This window comes from Chelonia mydas, chromosome 1 (assembly GCF_015237465.2).
Source record: "Chelonia mydas isolate rCheMyd1 chromosome 1, rCheMyd1.pri.v2, whole genome shotgun sequence".
Classification (NCBI taxonomy): Eukaryota; Metazoa; Chordata; order Testudines; family Cheloniidae; genus Chelonia; species Chelonia mydas.
Window position 1 is genome coordinate 304,794,968 of NC_057849.1, and position 21,473 is coordinate 304,816,440.

The window sequence follows — 21,473 nt, forward strand, 5'->3', positions numbered from 1 at the left end:
CCAGGGCTCACGGCTTCCGTCTCCCATGACTCCAATCAGGACTCCGGGCACCCCGACTTAGGGCTTCCGCCCCCTGTGGCTCCAGCCGAGGCTCTGGGTGCCCAGGCTCGGGGCTTCCGCCCTGCAGCTGGGACTCGGGGCATCCAGGCTTGGGGTTTCAACCCCCGTGGCTGCAGCCGGAGCTCGGGGCACCCGCACCCAGCCGGACTCGGGGCACCCGGGCACCCAGCCCCATGGCTCCTGCTAGGGCTCGGGGTGATGAGAATCAGGGCTTCCACCCCCGGGGCTTCTTCCGGGGCTCGGGGCACCCATTTTTCTGGGGGGCCCCAAATTGGCCAGGGGCCCTGTATTAATTCTCCGCTGGCTGGGACTAGCAGCCAGGAACCCCCAGTTGGGCTGCTCCCAATAGCATGGGACCCACCTTCGCCTCTGGGAACCTCCTCTAACTGCATGAAGCTCAGCAGCTGCTCCCTTCTGAGCCCAGCTTTGAAAGCAATGCTGAGGGTGGAAATCCTGTGACCCCGCTATGACGATACAATCCCATTTTGGGTTGGAACCTTCAAAGTTACACCACTGTGAAATTTCAGATGTAAATATTTTTAATCATTAAATTAAATCATTAAATTGACCAATTTTAAAATCCGCTGGCTGTGAAATTGACCAAAATGGACCATGAATTTGGTAGGGCCCCACTCATGACTTCAAGTGAAACAGTAAAGTTACTGGAGTGGAGTGTGGGGAGGAAAATTGCTGGTGCCCATCTTTTGCAGGGAAAAAGGGCCACTGAGACATAAACACACACTTTATCACCAAGGCTACCACAATCCAGCCTCAAACCCCTACCCCAACCTTTACGCAAGGGCTCTTCCCCTGCCATCTCTCCTACTGTCCCCCCCATACACACAATTAACCCCTACCTTCACACGGTCTCTTCTCAAGCTCCAAGCTACTGCCCCCCCATCCACCCACCCACCCCCAGATTTTCCCCTCCCTCTAGCCACCCCCAATCCCTACCTTCACATCCCACTTCTCCTACCCACTAACACAGAGTCACCACCAGCTCCCCTGTTACACCTGGAATTGCCCCACAACTTCCCCTTCCCCCCCCCCCCACCCGTGCTCTACCCTCTTCCCTCCATGGAGTGTGGGGGAAACTTTCTGGGCATTCCCACTGGCAGGGGGTGTGGCAACCAGCACCGCCCAGCTCTGCTGTCACCGTCCCCTACCCCTGGGGGCAACAGACAACCGACCTTCTCCATGCTGGCCCCCGGTGGTGATGGAGGACACACACCCCTCCCCCTGGCGTGAACCTGCACGGTGGAGATGGTGCCCAGGAGCCTGCAGCCAGGCATCAGGGTTGCTGCGAGGGTGACTACCAGGAGTCACAGCACTGCTGCCGTCCCTGGCCCTCCACTCCAGGAGAGCGGGGGAGACTTGGGGCAGGGGGAGACCGATCCAGGACCGGAGCCTCCACGCCATGCCACATGGAGTAAGGGGAACCCTCACCCTGAACCATTCCCTTGCTTTGGATAATTTTTTTTTGGTTCACTCCACGGCCACCCGCTTCAACTGGGGTGGTTTGCAGCGTGGTGCAGGGCAGTCTGGGAGTAGTAATGCAGCTAGTGGGGCAGGTCCAAGGGACCCGGCGGAACACAGTGAGCTACAACTCCCGCAACACCCAGTCCCTGTTGTGCCTGTGCACTGCGCTCCCTGGGCTTCTGAACATTTCAGTGGCCTCTGAGAAGTTGCTGACTCTTTGCATTGCTGGGCTGTGGCCAGGGCCAGATTAATCTTTTGTGGGCCCCCATGGGCCCCTTCCAAGTGTGGGCCTGGCGCCATTGGTGCCATTGTAAACCCGGTACTGGCCCCAGAGCCCTGCCCCCTCACACCAACACCCCCACCTCAGGACCTCACCCCCGCACACCAACACCACTGCTCCACCACCCCTCTCCCCCACAAGAGTCTCATGCCACGGCCCCACCCCACACAAACCCTCCTCAGAGCCGGTCCCACAGCCCCATCCCCACACAGTGACACGTTCTCCTGAGGGCCTGCCCCACGGCCCCTCGCCTCCACACCGACACCCCCACTCCAGGGTCCATCCCCATGTCCCCTTGCCCCCATGAGAGCTCCACCCCATGGCCTGTCCCCCACACATTGACACCCCCTCCTCTGGGCATGAGCCACATCCCTTCCTTCACATCAACACTCCTGCCCTAGGGCCCCTCCCCCCAAAACTGACACCCCCTCCCCAGGGTCTTCCCCAGGGGTTCATCTCTCCAGGTATGTCCCGCACAAGTGCCACTCTCAGGAGGCTTCCTTCCACCAGGTTTGGCCCCCACAGCTAGGCTGAAGTGACTTGCCTGCAGCAGCAGAGATCTTGCAACAATAATCAATGCAGCAATTCCACATTCATTTTTGTTTTCGGGTGGGCAATTTAAATCAATGGACAAAGATCAACATTCACTGTTGAAGTCCTGTGCACCTGAGCTTCTCCTGCTTTCTGTATGCTACCAGAGTCATGGCCACTCAAGTATTCCTGGTAGGTGACCAGACAGCAAGTGTGAAAAATTGGGATGGGGGTGGGAGGTAATAGGAGCCTATAGAAGAAAAACACCCCAAAATCGGGACTGTCCCTATAAAATTGGGATATCTGGTCACCCTAATTCCTGGTGGCTGCTATGTTGCATTCCATGGTCATTTGGTGTCCTGGATTTCTGCTGTGTCACACACAGCTGCCACTCAAGACACTGATTGTAGATAGGAATAATAGAACTCTGGTTCTGTCCTTCCAAAACGTAGGTCCCAACACGAGCTATAGAAGAATCTCTTTTTCCTGTATTAGTATTAGGCCTTGTGACATACTCTTGAATAGGTTTGATATACCATCCACTAGAGAGCACTGCTGCGTATAAACTATGGCTAGTACATTAGAAAATTATTATTTCATAGGGAATAATGCTTTCCCCAGCTTCTGACAGTTAATTTAATGAATCCTCTCTATAAATAAATCATAGCTGTGTACTATGTCAGATTTGTATTTTGCTATATGCACATGTAACTCTACAGTTGCTACACGAATCATAAAATGGAACCTTACTTCTGTTTATTTAAATTCTCAACTTGTGATAGGAAGTATTATTATATTTGTTTTAGAGGCAGCATAACTGGAACACAGAGATATTAAGGGCATGATTTTCAGAATTGTTGAACATCCACAGTGGGAGCTAAGGGTGCTTTGTATCTCTGAAAATAACCTTAACTGATTTTCCTAATTGTCACACACAGGAAGTTTGTAGGAAATTCAGAAATAGAACCTAGATGGTTGTCTTTTCTATCCTAACCAGTAGTGCAAGTAGGATGGTACTCTCCAGTACACAGTACTGGCAAGAGATTTTTAGTGGGTATGGGGTACCAGAAAGACTTGGGGCTAGCCCCTGCATCCAGGGGTGGGGGCTGCGCTCTGCTCCTTAAAGGAGCAGAACACTGCTAGGAAGGGCATTCATTCTTTATATGGCTTTAGCATTTCTAACAAATTAACAATGTTAACATATGCTAACGAACTTAAACAAAGGCCTTTTTAAAGTTTGTTAGCATATGTACTGTGCTGTTAAGTTGGTCAGGAGTCCTGGGAGGGTGTGGGGGAGGGAGGAACGGAAGTAGTTTAAACAGTGTTTTTGATTCTGTTTCTCTCCGTTGGTCTGAATTATCCATGACATTCATCTCAAAGAGGCAGAGGTTCACAGATTTGCAATCCTAAAAACCTGTGTTATGCTTTAAACCACCTCAGCACATACGAGGTTTATGAACATTAAAAAGTTAACTGCAAAGGAACACTGAAGCCCATTAACCTGAATGTGTGCCAGCCAGTATGCTGTCACTGACTAAATGTGCAGTCACACCTCAACAGCTGAAAATTAATCTTACCCTTTTAGGCTAAACAGAGTCATGTCACTGGCTCCATCTCTGTTGTTATATAACAGATAACAAAACTCCAGTGGGGCATGGTGCTAGCACACAGGGTCTCATGTACGTGGTGTGATTTTTCAGAATCTCTTTTGGGAATAGTCATGTAGGTGAAATAGCTGGTACTTATGATTATGCTATTTCTATGTATGTATTTCTATGCATGTATATTAATCTTAGTATCTGAAGTTATGAATATTAGCTGTGTTTGTTTCTGTGGTAACACCCACAAGGTATTTAGCCAGCACATGAAGGGACAAGTTAAGTTGAATGGTCCATTAAGGAACACTTAGCTCACAATGGACCCTGGAAAATGCCTGTCTCCACTTAATGGACTTTTTGTGAACGTTCTAACTAGAATATGGGTGGGGCTGATGGACATGTAACTTGCCTGTGTGACTCCAAACACCATCTTTCACAGTTAGAACAGATTTCCCTTTACTTGTCACTTGGCAGAAGCTAAAAGGCCCTGGCCTGGAAACATCTCCATTTTGCCTCTTTCCTGCTCCAGCCTCTGGACTATGGACATATACTAAGGGGAGCTTTCTAACCAAGGGACTGAGGACCTTAAAGTAATCTGGAGCCTTCATATTTCCTTGATCCTTTGTGATGGACTTATGAGTTGGATATGGTACAGAGACTGTTCTAGCCTCATTGATTGCTGTTTTCTCCCTTCCAATGGACAAAGATCAGACGTCTGCTGACTTTCTCACATGAGTCCGCAGCCTTTGATACCTGTGGTATAAGTGACATAGCTCTTGCTTGAGTGTCTTTGTTCTTTCCTCGCCAAATGTCAAAGCCTGTTCCCATTGAACTCAATAGCAAAACTCCTTTTGATTTTAATGGGAAAAGGATTTGGCCCCAAGAGATCAGAGAATGTGATTTTGATCAATTGCTTATCTGTCCAGAGACAGTTCTCATGCATGTTCTGCCAGGCTGATTTTGATTGCCCCCCAGTGTGTCATGCTGAGGAAAATAATAAAACAGTTTGGGCTGTAGTTCTATCAAGATGTAGATGGCACACACAGTTCTATGCCTCTTTTCCATCAAACCCAGATGGTGCAGCATCTTTGCTTTCCTAGTGTCTGGTGGAGAGCAATACTTAGATAAAGGCAAGCTGGCAGAAGCTTAGTTTGGACATAAGAGAGGCACCGATTGTGTGTTAAGGGAATGTGCCGTAATTGTCCTTCCTATCCTTCTTTCATTAAAGTTTTCAGTTTGGGGTGCTGCTGGATCCTCAGTGACAGCTGGAAGTACAGGTGGCACCAGGGGCCCAGAGCATCATTTTACAACTGCATCTATTTAAGAGATGCAGTTGTAAAATTTTAGACAGGTAAGGGGGGTGTCGGAGGGGATGGGAAGAGTGTGGGAGCCTGGGGCTGGGGGCGGGGCGGAGTCACATGGAGGGTCACATGGGGAGGTCACATGCCTTCCCTTGTGTCCCTCCCATGAGCGCAGTACCGTCAAGAAATGATTTCTACTTGCACCACTGATCCTAACTATCCTGTTGTAGTTCTAGAGTGCCAATCATCATAGTATCAAAGCCCTTATTTGCTTGACTCTTCGTCTTATAGGGCATGCCTACACTATAATTAGACACCCGTGGTTGGCTTGTGCCAGCTGCCTTGTGTTGCAGGGCTGTTCAATTGTGGTGTAGATGTTCTGGCTCAGGCTACAGCCCAAGTTCTGGGACCTTCTGCTGTCACAGGGTCCTAGAGCTGAGTCTTCAGCCCAAGCTGGAATGTCTACATTGCAATTAAATAGCCCCTTGGCCCAAGTCCAGTGGTGGGCTGGAGCCAATTCGCACCGGTTCGCTAGAACCGGTTGTTAAATTTAGAAGCTCTTTTAGAGCCGGTTGTCCTGCCAGGGACAACCGGTTCTAAAAGGGCTTCTAAATTTAACAACCAGCCAAAAGTGGTGCCTTAGGTGCTGACTCTGTGGGTGCTCCGGGGCTGGAGCACCCACGGGGAAAATTTGGTGGGTGCAGAGCACCCACCTGCAGCTCCCCGCCCCGCCCTGCGCCCAGCCCCAGCTCACCTCCGCTCTGGCTCTGCCTCCACCTCCTCCCCTGAACGTGCCACCCCGCTCTGCTTTTCTGCCCCCCGCCCCTCGCGGCTTCCCACGAATCAGCTGTTTGCTATTCAGCCCTCCCAGGCTTGCAGGGAGCGGAGAAGCAGAGTCGGGTGGTGCATTCAGGGGAGGAGGTGGAGGTGGAGCGGAGGTGAGCTGGGGCCGGGCCGGGGCGGGGAGCTGCCGGTGGGTGCTCTGAACCCACCAAATTTTCCCCATGGGTGCTTCAGCCCTGGAGCATCCACGGAGTCGGTGCCTAAGGCGCCACTTTTGAAGTGATCAGTGTGGGAAGCGGCCGCTCCCCTTGCTCCCCCCCAGCTATGCTACCCCACCCCTAGGAGCAAGAGGGACCTGCCGGATCCTTCCTGGGAGCCACCCCAGATTAGGAACACCAGGACTCCCCACCTCACCCCCCGGCAGGTCCCTCTGGCTCGAAGGGGCAGGGTGGGCACGCACTACGGTGGCCCATAAGACCCTCCTGCCCAGTTCTGGGGGCAGATAGGGGAGGGGGATGGATGGGGCAGGGGTTCCGGGGGGGGGAAGGAACATGGGGGGTTGGATGTGGCAGGAGTCCCGGGGGGGGTGGGGGTGGGTCATGACCCCCTCGTGGGGTGAGGAGGGAACCAGTTGTTGAGATTTTGGCAGCTCATCACTGCCCAAGCCCCTGCCAGCTGGCATGAGCCAACCTTGGGTGTCTAATTGCAGTGTAGACATACCCATAGAGACAATGTGGGTGGGGTAATAACTTTTACTGGATCAACTTCTGTTGGTCAGAGAGACAAGCTTTTGAGCTACATAGATCTCTTCTTGAGGTCTTATGTAAAGCTAGTTTAATTTTTTTGGGGGGGGGGGGGGTGAAGGTTCATTAAAAAAAATTGGGAAAAATAGTTTTAATTCTATTTGAAAATTTTCACATTTTTTCTTATCTTTCTTTTTTTGATGAATAGAATGTTACATGAAATTTTTAACGCCAAAACTAAAATGTTTGTTTCTTTTTAAAAGAAATCATTTTTGGTTTTGTCTCCCTTTCTTTCATGGTTTTTATGTACTGAAAAAATGTTTTTGGGGGAGATAAAAAGTGAAAGAAAGTGGGGATAAAACACTGTCTTTTGGTTCCTTTCCAAAAGTGGAAAAATTCGTCATCCAAAATATTTCAACCAGGCCTAACCCTGAGCTATCCCACATGATACTCTTTTAAAAGAGATATTTCCAAAGTAGTAACAAAAAGAAAAGGATAATAATGTATCCAACAGTGTTCACTATACTTAGTATAAGGGTCACTGATACTTACCTTCACTGACCATCAGTATTAAAAAGAATAATTTCCCTTTATCACCCTAGGCTCCCACCATAGGAGAGAAGGAAAGAAATAAGGTGCATGATTTCCCATAGCAATAGCAAATCAGGCCACCAACACCAGGTATGCATGGTTTATAGAGACCTGCCCAGTTCCATAGCATTGTAATAAGCCAGCCAGAAGAACAATAGAGAAATTCTACTTTGCAGTACACTATGTAACATTTATTGTAACGTATGTAACAAATTGTAATTTGATAAAAGCAGAAATCAGAAAGGGCTGGAAACAATGGGCCAGTTTTTCAGCTGAGTTTAGTAGGAACGGGTCACAGCTGAGAGAGGGAGCTTTGTGATTCTGGAGCAGGCTCTGTGCCAGCCCTTAAGCACTCAAGGGTGTCAGCTAGGAAAAAGCAGAACACAGCGCACTCTGGCTATGCTTCCCTCCCAGTGGGATTTTCAAGGGGAATCATGGCCATCTAGAATAGCTGGGGACTTCACACCGAGGAGATTCAGCGTTTTGTTGCTTTCCGGCTGTAATCATGCCCTCTGGATAGGATCAGCCAGTGAGAGTTTGCTCTGATAGTGAAATCATTGTAATGCTTCTAACTTGTGTTTTCATTGGTTGAGAGTACTTTTCTTGAACTCCTGACTGACTGTTTTAGAGTTGAAATCTACAGCATCTCCATCAAATTTCCACCTCGTAGAGTGTCGTTTCTCTCAGTTACATGATTATTAAACCAAATTGTTATTTTTCCAAATCACTTGTAATTGCTATTGCTCTGAACACAAAGATGATGTAGGCCTGAACCCTGCCTACCCAGCTATTTCCACTTATACTTCCTCTAAGATTTCACAAGCCCTGATCCTCATAAACACAGTGAAAATAAATGGTCACATTTTTATATTCAAGAAGAACAAAGTATGTATTATTTTCTGTTTCAAAATTTCTCTTCCATAGTACTCAGATTCTACCAACAGCTCAGGAGAGGAATTTTGAAGTTCTAGGGGGGGCCTCTGATTGCCGCAGAGCTTCTACCAGAGTTGTTGCCTCACATGGCTCCCTTCCAATCCATTCTCCCATGGGCAGGCACTGCCCAGCTCACTGGCACAGCTGCCCTGGAGTCAGCAGCCAGGGAGTGGGAGTGCCTGTGTCTGTGGAGGAGAGGAGCAGACTGGAGCTGGCTGAGCCCTGAGGGCAGCACATGCAGCTGTTCTGGTGGGGTCTCTGCCCTGGTGCAGTCTAGAAGCAAGAAAGGGGTCAAGAGAAATGACAGGGGGGACACATCCTATCTGGCTGGCAGAGAGACTGGGTGGGGAACAGTGAGGGGGGAGGGAAGAGGCAGCACCCCAGGAAGGACAGAACCCCTTTGGCACAGGCCTCAGGGACTTAATGTAGCCACAAAGATTCACCCATTCTCACTGCTTGTCACTTCAGCTCCTCGACCTCACTGCCTGTCACTATATCCCTAGCCCCAGAGAGAACCCCATTCCCACTGTCATTGCACCCCCAATCCCCTATTTCCAGAGAGACCCCAAGCCCACTGAATCCCACTGCAGCACCAGAGAAAACCCTCAGCTGTGTCACTCTGCCCTAACACTATTGTGACAGGATCCCCGGGGAGCAGCCTGGGACTGTGGGACCGCTGTGCTCCCTTACCTCTCCAGCCCGAGCTGTCTCTCACAGTGCTTTGCTAGTGACAAGCAGCAAGCTCCTCCAAGCACTGTTATCACTCAGCACAACCACATGTGGAGCCCCACACCCAGCTATATTGCATGAATGCTCCCAGAGCCACTCATGAATCACACAGAGAAAGGCACCAGCCAAATCCCCCCAGCTTCTAGCACTGTACCTCAGGAATTTACCATCTTGCACTGCTCAAGATGAGCAATGCAGATTTATTAATTGGTTCACCACTTCATCAAGGGAAAGTGGATATACACCAGCCTTTGCAAACCTGAGCAGATTTACCACACACTTCAAGCAAACTCACTGGTAAAGATAAACAGTTAAACAAATGTATTGACTACAAAAGATAGATTTTAAGTGATTATAAGTGATAGGCAAAATGTCAGAGTGGTTAACAAATAAAATAAAATATAAGCACAGAGTCTAAACTCTCAACCCTATTAGACTGGGCAACATCTAGATTAAGCAGTTTTTCTCACCCCACTGGATATTGCAGTCCTTAATATACAGATTTGTCCCTTAAGCACAGGCCATTCTTCTCTGTTGGAGTCTTCAGTCTTCTTCTGAGTGTCTTTGTTGCTTGCAGCACAGGTGGAGGCAGGAGAAAGGTGAAGCATGGGCCCCTGTGTTCTGTTTTATATCCTTAGTCCATGTGCTTGGAGAACACAAGTCCAGACGTGTCTAGTGGACATTGCTGAGTCCCCAGGCAAGGTTGAGCAATTCCCCTGGTGTGGCCTTATGCAGGTGAGTCATTGAATTGTAGCTCCCTTGCTGGACAATGACTGTTGATGGTTGATGACATGCTTTATATGCAATACCACAATTATATACAGATGAAGTATATGGAGGTTATAAGATGCCCCCCACCCCCCAAGGTATAGTATGTCACAACTGTCACTTCACCCTGAGAGGGACCCTATCCAATGTTCCCTCTAATTTTTCCCATCCACATGCGGAATTAATTTCACTGTGTGCACCAATATGGAGATGATGTGTGGTGGGGGTGTGGCTGAGGGGTTCGGAGTATGGGAGGGTCCTCAGGGCTGGAGCAGAGGGTTTGGGTGCAGGGGGTGAGAGCTCTGGCTGAGGGGTGTGGGTTCTAGGGTGGGGCTGTGGATGAGGAGTTCAGGGTGCGGGAAGGGGCTCAGGGCTGAGGCAGAGGGTTGCGGTGTGGGGGGAGAGGCGAGGTCCATGTGGGAGTGCAGGCTCTGGGGTGGGGCCAGGGATGAGGGGTTTGGGGTACAGGCTGCCCCAGGGCTTCAGCAGGGAGAGAGGGCTCCCCCCCCAACCCTCTCTTCCTGCAGCAGCGCCTGAGCTTGGAGAGAGCATCTCTCCTCACCATAGCAACTCTGGGGCTAGGGATGGGAGAGAAGTGACTCCCCCACCACAACAGCTCTGGGGCTGGGGCCGGGAGAGAGGCACCTCCCCACACCGCAGCAACTCTGGGGCTGGGACCAGGGGAGAGAAGCCTCTCCCCACTGTATCCCCTGGGCTGTGGGAGTCATTTCTCCATGCCGCAGCCCCAGAGTTGGGAGGGATAGGCATGTCTCCTCGCCGTGCTGGAGCCCCGGGGCTGGGGGAGTTAAGTGCATGGCCCTTGGTGGCCTCCTCTGCGGATGTGCAGGTGCGCATCTTAGAGGGAACTTAGCCCCTAACCCCCTGAATTTCACCACACACCCCAAACTCCATAGAGTCCATAGAGACCTCCCAGGTTCACTGAATGTGTAATGGGACTGTTGTCCCTTACTAAAACTCAGTGGGGGTTTGGTTGGCTAGCTTCCAGTACCAAAAGGGAAGGGTCTATGGGAAATCAGGACCCTGAGACTGACAGTCCCCAGGAGCAATGGGGAGAGGCCAATGCTCCAGGTCAGCCTGAATGACAGGGCGGGCAGGCTAATCAGGGAATCAGGAGGCCAGGGAGGTCCCGTCCTCCGTGTGAGCTGGAATCGCCTGGGTCAGACAGAGTGGGGCCCAGCTAAGGAGAGAACAGGAGCCTGAGCTGAGCTGAGCTGGGAAGCAGGGCTGCGCCTGCCAGAGAGAACCAGAGAAGCAGCCCAGGAAGCAGATCTGTGTTGGGAGCATGGCATGGGCAGTGGGTATAATAGGCTAGGGAAGGCCTTGCCTTCCCTGGTGTTGCTGCCGACCCACTGCCAGACATCTGGACCGCAGTGGCCCTAGCTCTTCCCCGAGACCTCCACCGCCTCCTCCACTCCATACATCCCATCCCGCTGCTCGCCATGTCCCTCCTTCTCAGGTGCTGGGACCTCGGCGGGGCCTTCGGGGGCGGGAGGAGCTAGCGCTAGGGGGCTGGCAGTGGCTCGTCCTGATGTGGCTGGGGCAGGTGGGCCAGGGCTCCTCTGGTTGTGTGGGCCCCTCAGAGTCAGGGCTTCTCCTTTTACAGGGTGGGGGGGTTGGAGTCTGGCATGTGGGGGTTGGGGCCTTGGGTGGAAGGGCCGGGGCCAGTGGGCTTGCCTCCCCATAGCTGGGGTTCACCTGCCGCCCATGGAGCAGGTCCACAGAAGCATCCCACAGAGCAGAGGTGTGCTGGGAGCAGAGCTTCAGGGGCTAGAGAGGCAGCCAAGGGAGCTCGCTGGAGGCAGAGCAGCATCAGCGCTGAGGCAGAGTGGAACTGGAGCTGGGGCTGGAGCCACCTGGAGCCAGGTGCGGTGATCAGCTGGGGAGAGCGATGCAGGACCCTGGGCAGCAGGCCCAGTGCAGAAGACACTGTGAACCAGGAGGCCTTGCAGGCCAAGCTTGGAAGAGGATCAAAACCCAGAGAGGGAGGGGGGGTTGATACTGGGAAGAAGGGTCCTGCCACTTAGAGACTTAGGGCGTGTGGCCACCCCCAGAGTAAGTGTGTGACCCACAGCATCCCTGCAGCACAGCCAGGGCCTGAGAAGGAGGCCTGGGACTTGTGAGGAACAGACTGTGAACTGCCCTGACATTCCAGAGACGCTGGTTGTGGTGTCCCTGTACCACAGAGTGGGGTGATGTGTTTTCCTTTAACCTTTCCCATTTTTTCCCTTTTTTTTTTTTAAAATTGATTGCTGTTCAATAAATTGTATTTGCTTTGAACTGTATGTAATGATCAGTGGGTCATGGAAGCATCCAGTGAGGAGAGATAACCCCGGAGTGGGGACACCCTAGCTCCTGTCCTAAGTGACCATGATAAGGTTGGGGGTTGAGACCCCCCAGGCATCCTGAGCCCAGCCCTGTTGGGGTTACGAGGACTCTGCCACACAGGAGAGTGGAAGGGGAACCCTCAGGCAGGGAGGCCTCTGGTTAAAGGAAGTGGGAACGAGGACTCAGATCCTTTCACTGGCCCATTTCACCAGGGTAGTGTATAAGCCAGGAAAGTTCCCCACAATAGCAGGACCATTCCCCCACTTATGAATGTCACAGCACCCTCAGCCATCTATACTTAGAAAGACCCCAATCCCAGAGAGACCCACAAACCCCACTGTATGTCACCACACCCCTCAGCCCTCTGTCCCCAGTGAGACTCTTAACCCTCCTTCACTCCTTCTTCCCAGAGTGACCCCCTAATCCAGCTAAATCTCACCACAGCCCCAGAATCAGAGAGACCATCAAACCTAATGAATCTCACTGCATCCCCTTGACACCAATCCCATAAACTCACAGGATGTATTTTATTTCATTGATTTGTATGAGGCCTTTTGTCTAATTCAAAAACAGTAACAAAGAGGTATAGTTTATTGAGCTAAAAATTGAATGCTTTTGTTATGTATACAAAAATTGTGAATTGTCTGTATCAAGTGCACAAATATTTATTTTGACTGGGATTACGGCACCCCACCACCACTCTTTTCAGTTGCTGTAAACACTGTGTCAGAGTGTAATCATATTTTAAGAGATACTTTCATGTTAAAAAGCATTTTAAACAAATCATGCTTGTGTTATAACACTGCATTTATCATTATTTAATGTAATCTATTCATTAAAAATAAAATTCTTACTTTTTAAAATTTTGGAATAAGAAACAATATATTGAAATGTTTATGTTGATCCTATGTAAATGCCTATGATTCCAGAAAACATATACACATATACTTGCCACCATAATGAATTGAACAAAATCCCTTAATCCAAACAACCCTGAGTTTTGAGCATGTTTGTCTTACCTCCTGATCTTCATTTTAGGTGTGTGGGGTTCAGCTCTAATTTTTACAAACCTAAACTAAGCGGGTGCTGTCCCTTTAAGAAAAAAACATGATATATTCATATAATTATTCATAGGCTAAAAAAAATTATAGCCTGGCCTATGTAACCTATGTGGATCTAGGACTCTGTGCCAGTACAAGAAAATAATATGTAAAACTACATGGTCAAAACTTTCCAGTACCATGTCTCCAGGCTGCAGATTATCAGCTGAACTCTTCGGCTGTGGCCCTTGGCAGTGGATCTTCTCATAAGAAATTGTCAGTCATAGTTCACTGATCTGGTGTCAAAGCAGTTCCTCATGACTTTTTAAAAGTATGGCTTATCATGAGTAAGTATAGGCCTCACGTTCATATATTATAAATTAATTCTCTGTCTTAACCGATCTTACCCTGAAGTTGTGAATGAGCCAGCTTGTTTTGGAAACCATTAGGCTGCTGGTTCTGAGTGCAGAGCCAGCTTTTTGGATTTTGGATATTTGGTGGTAGAAAAGAGGTATTGCTTTCCACGCAGCAGTATAATTTCAGGAAACATTTATCTTGCAGACTTAAGTGGATGTTTATAACGATGCTCTCTTTAAGTAATAAGATGCAAATCCTTGGACAATTTACAAAAAAGTGAGGGTGAAATAAACTTACCCAGGAATTTGTAGAAAAACTGATCAGGAAATGCTCTAGGTTTTTCGCTGCACAAGTCAAACTGGAAAATACGATTTCCCCAAGTTTTCATTCACTCAAATTATAAATAACAACTAAAAAGTATAATCACAACACAAAGGCACCTAAACCTGCTCTTCTTTCCTCTTCTACCCCCTCCTGAAAAGCAGAGAAACTGTGCCTGGAAAGGTCCACTTTGAAGCAGCATTTGAATAGCTTCTTGGGTGGGATTAATTGTGATGGTCTATAAACATAGCCTGAGGGCATGTATAATATTCAGCACTCTCCTTACAGGGAGAAAGACATACAGATTAAATATGCTCTGTTAAGAGGTCTCCTCTTTTTATGACCCACACTGTCAGATCTCAGTTTACAAGCAACGAATACATCAGCTTTTTTAAATAATAAATCAGCATGACGATTGGTAGAAAAATAGTAACAAATCAGAGATGAACCTGAAACAAAACTTTCCAAACTCTTGGACATCTCCAAACTTCTCTGGGTGGTTTGGCTCAAAATCCTGATCCAGATCAGAATTTCACAGATGTTCCCTATGTGTAAAATGGGCTAAACCAAAATCCCAATTCCAAACGCTCCCAGGTTTCTAGGGGCTCAGATTAAAATCTCAGTTTTTGTACAAGACCCCGTTTTTATACCATATTAACATAAAAAGAAAGGGTGTGGTGTAAGTTGTGGTGTAAGTGGACAAAACTCCATTGGAGCCAATGGAATTGCACCTACTTGTACCTAGGCTGAGTTTAGCCTCCTTATTTCGCTTCCCTGCCTCCCTCAAATGAATCTCGTGCTATTTAAAGATGCTAGTTTGACAGCAATGGGGACTGAAGAGCTCTCTTTATCCATACAATAGGTGCACCATGAATAGGATAATGAAAGCTTCCTCACAGTGCTCTGTCAATGTGTCTTAAACCTTACTTGGAGGGACAATTTCTAGCACATAGGCCAGGTTTACACTACAGCCCTATATTGGTATAATTACGTTGCTATGGGGTGTGAAAAATCCACACCCTTGAGCAACGTAGTTATACCAACCTAACCCCCCATGTAGAAGGTCTCCCGTCAACGTAGCTACCGCCTCTCGGGGAGGTGGATTAACTAGGGCAATGGGAGAAGCTCTCCACTAAAGCAGTACCATGGCACAGTACAAGCCATGGGTAGGTAATCCATTTTCCATGTCATTTAGTCTTTCATCTCTTCTGACACTGCCAAGGCTGGTGCTAATGAGGATGGTGTATTTTCTAATTAGGACAACTGTCAGTTAGGAGTCGGACTGAGCCCATATACTCCTTTCACTTAGGCCACCAGAATCATAAGATGCACCTCTGGACATTTGTTACCTAAGAAGTCTTAGAACAGACACAGCCATATTTTGTCCAGCTGAGATGTGCATTGGCTGTAGAATCAATTTAATCTGCATACAGTGAAAAAGAGTGAAGCTACAATAATTTTTAATGTGAAGGCACAATCCATAGATACTACAGATTCACTCCTCCCCCACATCTGATGTTCTCTATTGATGGAGGCAGTCCTAACCATCAATGCTCCGTCTTTATCTGAGTAGCATCTGTGGAGTTCAGCAGGTGGAGACCTTTCTCATTCACATCAAGGAACAGGCTGGGAACTGTAGTCTCCACGGGCCATATCCTATTATAGATAGTATTGTCCACGAACTATATTACAGAAGGTCATGGGCTGCATTCTGGACACCTTGTTGTTGATAGAGATCTTCTTTTCCACACAATGTAGGCTGGTCAGATGGTTACTCCCCTTGAAAGGGTACATTCAGAGTGTGTCTCTGAGTTTATTAGTGCTTCATATCAGCAAGAGAATGTTTCTGTTTCTCCTTTATAATATTCTCAGAGGTTTTCTGCAAGTACCATATTTAAATATCAGGTGCCTGTACCTTTTCTGGAATGTAATATTTGATCTTGGATAAGAGATAGAGTTAATAGCACACTTTGCTAATTCAGTGGAAGTGTGTTCCAAAGGCAGTTGAATGACATACCTACTTATATTGTCACAATTCCCTTTTCAAAAGAACAAAAAGGTTTTAACACCTACATTTGAAGGTTAATAACAATAACCTCGCCTTTCTACTTATAACTTTTCTGTTCATCCACCCATTTCAGCAGATGTTTGGGTTTTGTTTTACTTCTCTCCTTCTTCTGCCATTCCATGAAAGGTATAGTTTATTACATGGCATTAGATATACAAAGCTTTCACCACAAAATTCAGATAACAAGTGTAACGGATAGGCAGACTCCCCACATGCCCCTGCCCTTTAAAAAGTTAACAACTATTCCTGTCTTGCCAACATATAAACAGTTTTCTGTAGTTGTTGTATGTCTGTTCTTATAGTTGTTATGCACCTGGAGTGAGAGAATCCTCTCTCACAGAGACACCTGCAAGGTGATGGTGCAAGGCGATAGGCAATGGAGCAAAACTGACCCTGCTGAGCTTCCAGGAAATTGTTCTTTTGTGTGAGAAAAGATCTGGGAGGTGAGGAGTGGGCAGAATGCAGAGTAGGTCCAGATTCTGGGGTTCCACAGAGAAGGCAAACTAGCATGTAAGCTCTTAGGGGCAAGGAATGACTCTAACTATATATTTGTACAATACCCAACACAATGTGCATACAATCTGCTTTGAGACTCTTGGTAATAGCATACTATAAATAAAATAAACTCTAGATACCCAGAAATAGGAGGTGGCCACACGGCGGGCTGGCCTTTCTGCAACTGTGGAGCTCCCCACTCCAAATGCTTGTGTCACCAGCATGGATGGGCCAACCCTATCCCATGTTAAGCCTTGATTAATTAGGAGAAAGGCCGAGAGAGGAGTGGCCATTCCACCCCAGGACCCTAGTTAGCTAGAGGACTGGGAAGAAATCCCATTCCTGACTTCCTGCTTCCAGCTTGCCTCCCAGTGGACGAGAAGAATGCCGTTCCAAACTGGGAGCTCAGTCCTGCCCAGATGTGGGTAGAGGATTGGTTGCAGGCCACTGGTCAGTGCTGGGAGAAAGCCATGGGCTTGGGCAGTGAACAGATGTGGGTGCTGTGGTTTCTGGAGGGAGCAGGCCCAAATGCAGTCTGAACCCAGGGCTAGGAGATTGGCCTAGGGAGCTGGCTAGGGCACAGCAGCAGCCAGGCTGGAAAAGCTGTTCAGAGTAATGCACACTTGAAAACATAATCCCACCTATACCTATGAAATGATGGGGCCTAAATTAGCTGTTACCACTCAAGAAAGAGATCTTGGAGTCATTGTGAATAGTATAATAGTCACTCTGAAAACATCCACTCAATGTGAAGCGGCAGTCAAAAAAGTGAACAGAATGTTGGGGCTCCTTAGGAAAGGGATGGATAAGAAGACAGAAAATATCTATTGCTGCTCTATAAAATCCATGGTACACCCACACCTTGAATATTGCGTGCAGTTCTGGTCACCCCATCTCGAAAAAGATACATTGGAAAAGATTCAGAAAAGGGCAACAAAAATGATTAGGGGTATGGAACTGCTTTCATATGAGGAGAGATTAATAAGATTGGGACTTTTCAGCTTGGAAAAGAGATTACGAAGGGGGGATATAATAGATGTCTGTAAAATCATGACTGGTGTGGAGAAAGTAAATAAGGAAGTGTTATTTCTCCATCTCCTAACACAAGAACTAGGGGTCACCCAATGAAATTAATAGGCAGCAGGTTTAAAACAAACAAAAGGAAGTATTTCTTCACACAACGCACAGTCAACCTGTGGAATTGCTTGCCGGAGGATGTTGTGAAGGCCAAGACTATAACAAGGTTCAAAAAAGAACTAGATACGTTCATGGAAGATAGGTTCATCAATGGCTATTAGCCAGGATGGGCAGGGATGGTGTCCCTAGTCTCTGTTTGCCAGAGACTGGGAATGAGCAACAGGGGATGGATCTCTTGATGATTACCTGTTCTGTTCATTCCCTCTGAAGCACCTGGTGTTGGCCACTGTCGGAAGATAGGATACTGGGCTAGATGCACTTTTGATCTGACCCAGTATAGCCATTTTTATGTTCTTATGAGTCCAGGGTTCACCAACACTGAGCTCATGCTGCACCCAAGCAAAAGTGATCTCCAGAAGGGGCAGGAGATACCCTACTCTGGGACTAAAACACTGATGCTGGAGGGGGATGGGGAATTTGGACACTTAGGTTAGAAGATAATGCTCTCTCTCTCTCTAAGAATTGGGGACTCAGTGCAGCAAAGGGCTACGAGGTGCAGATGGATGCCCCGATTGTCAGAGCCCTGGGCGCCTGGGACCCCTGCAATGAGCGTGTGCTGTGGACCTGCAGTATCAGTCGACTCTACGCATGGCTCATACGGCGCCTCATGGTCTCAGACACCAACGGATGGTCCAGGGACATCTATGCTGAACTCACCACTGGCCCCCAACAGTACCAGGAAGCGTGAGCCAGAGTGACATCATGCATCAACTACAAGAAAGGGACCAAAAGACTTTGTCTGTTGGACCATATGAACTGCAACCATAAACTCACTGAACATTAACTCCCACCAAATGAGCTTCAGTCCATCCTCATCATCGTATCCAGGCATTATACCCCACACCTGAACATAGCCATTATATGAACAACATACCCTCATATCTCAATGTCTGTACTTTGACCCGTTAACCTTTTACCCCCAATCAGGGATATTGCAGAGTATGTATTCCTTACGCCATCTGATCTTAAACCGAACTTCGCACCCCTTGATAATCCGTACGTTATTCCCTGATATCCAGAAACTTCTACGCTTAAACTCTGTACCGTTCACTTTTTTTTAAAAAAAAAAATCTTAATAAGGGTGGTATGTGTGACTCCTTATAGGAGTTCCTCATTGGTCCCTTTAACGAATTGGGAATTGCCCAGATATAAGGATTGGTATTGTTATGTTTCAGGTTTAGTGAAATCTCACTGAAGCTGTTGGGCATAACATCTACCCTTCATTCAGGATAAAGGTAAAAAGCAATTAAGCCCCTTTATGGGATATATTGCTGAAACAATAGGAGTCACCATCCAACACACAGGCCACATGCAAAGCCAGTTAGGAATTTGAGCAGTGCAGATGGAGCAACTTCACTTGGGAATTAATGCAAACACAGGGGGACAAGTATTGCTTAAAGGAGGGATGTGTGTGTGTGTGTGAGAGAGAGAGAGAGAGAGAGAGAGAGAATGAAGCTGCAAAAACACACCTGAACTACGCAAAGAAGGAAGCCCTAGAGAAGGCCAGAGAAGCACTTGTAGCATGCCCCTGAGGAAAAAGCTAAGAGATGGAGATACAGAGCACTTTTGGGTAGCTAGCTAAAATGAGTCTTGGAACTCTGAGCAAAATGAAATTATCTTCAGTTGTTTGATTCCTACTGTGTTTAGGGAAACAGGACTTTGTGTACATTCTTTGTAAATAAACAGGATTGTATCAAAGAAATCCCTGGTTCCATCATCAATTTCTTTTCCTAACAGAAACAATCAACAAGACCCTGAATACTGGCTAATTGCTTGGGTCAAAAAGGGTAATAATATTATACCTGAGTACAACATTTATTTCTGGGGTTAATTCCTGACTCCTCAAAAGCCGTGGAAGTCCAAGAGATTGGGACCTAGTGGAAGGCAAGTGGGATTCTCCACTCCCAAACAGAAGGTTTGGAATTTAGGGACTGCTCAATAAAGCTGGTGCCCCTACCACCCTGTTCCACTAGTCTTCTTCCCACTGGCAGTATGACTCTAGTAGAAGCCCAGCTGCTGTGGCTGAGTGTCACAGCTACTCAGTAGCAGCTTAGTGTAGAGTCCTGTAAATGATTCTATTAAAAGCAGCGGGTCTCTGGTTCCATTTGTTCCTGCTTATGAAAACCTGCAGATCCCAATCCCCGTGATGCACCCATGGCGTGCCTCTGTGGTATCTCAGGGACCAAAAGATAGAGCATAAGCAGCAGGAAGATTCTGCCCAAGTTGGGTCTCGTGGGAAAGAAAAGGGTAATTTTAAATTGTTGTACGCCAGGTAATTTTATTTAAAAAATTACTATAATTAATTAGCTTAGAGAAACAAGAAATGGTAGACCAGCTCTTACTAATTGTTTCTCTTACTGCCAACTGTGGGAATGTGCCTCCTGCCAAAGACCAATATTTCTTTGTATCTGTTCCAAAGTACACATTTCCATGCGATGAAAATTACATGTATCGTACATTTTAGTTCACATGATGCTGGCAGGATGTCTACTCTGTGTCAGGATGCTGCATTGTACAAACAGTATAGGAAAGATAGAAAATGTATTATTCACCCCATGAGGCACACTGAACTGCTGCTCCTGAGTAGTTCAAAGAAACTTGCAGTTTCCTAGCCTTTCTTTCAATGTGAGGAACCACTCTCAATAACTGTTTCCCAATCTGCTTCTCATTGTGCCCTTTGGTCAGCTCATTTGCAAAGAACTTTTCCTATTCATCTTCCAGGGAGGGTTGCCAATACTATTTAAAAAGCTATGGGACAGACCTCACATGTCCCCAATCTTGACTTGAACCTCTGGGGGCAAGTCCCTTTGCCCCCAGCACCATGCTTCCTAGGATTTCTCTCTCAGGCTCCAGATGCTGCAGAAAACACAGGGCCTCAGGTGCTAAGACAGCGGCTGCTGCAACTCCTGTTCACATTCAACTTGGAGGCTTCAGTTGCTGGTCTTTGCCTGCTGCAGTACTGTGCACTCTGTTGGAGATGTTGGCAGAGCTACTGGGTGTATTGACCCCCCCCCCCCCCCCAACAGAGCCCCTTCCTGACCCTGGCCCTTCAGCACAGCTCCAGGGACCAGGGCACACAGCCGTGTCCACTTGCCCTGCCAGACAGCCTGTGCAGGGAAAGCAGACGGGGCTGTGCTTAAGGGCTGGAGTCAGTAGTGGGCCATGTCAAGCAGGGGCCAGTACTCATGGGCGCATCTTTCCATTCCCCTCCCAATGCTGGCCCTTGAGCACAGCCCCGTTTGCTTTCCCTGCTCAGCACTGAAGGGCCAGGGTTGAGAGGGGAGTGAAAAGATGCACCCAGCAGTACTGGCCCCCTGCTGTTGAAATCAGGATAAAAGGCGTCCTGTACTGTTTTAGTACAGGACAGGCAATTTTCTTTTTAAATAAGGGATGTCCCTTGTAATACGGGACTGTTGGCAACCCTACTTCCAGGAGTTCCCCAAATTGTTCATAGCATGGACCGTATCTTAATGCAGAAGTTGCCATGTGGTCACCTCTCTTCCCATTCACTATCATTTCCCTCCCAATTAGGATGAAATAACATCCAGGTGATGGTACCAATTGCTTACATGGGAAATGGTTATTAGAAAAGCATTTAATGCATTCTTTTGCTTTCTTTCAAGGCAGCACAGAAGGTGGAAACAAAGGGAAACCAGCTTTGGGGAAATGTGTGCTGATTCCAGGTATGGTGACCGGGTGTCCTGATTTTTTAGGGACATTCCTGATAATCCAGGCTTTGTTTTATATAGGCGCCTATTAGCCCCCACCCTCTGTCCCGATTTTTCACACTTGCTGTCTGGTCACCCTAATTCCAGGCCTGCTTTGCATGTGTTTCTACGTTAGGAGCTTACAA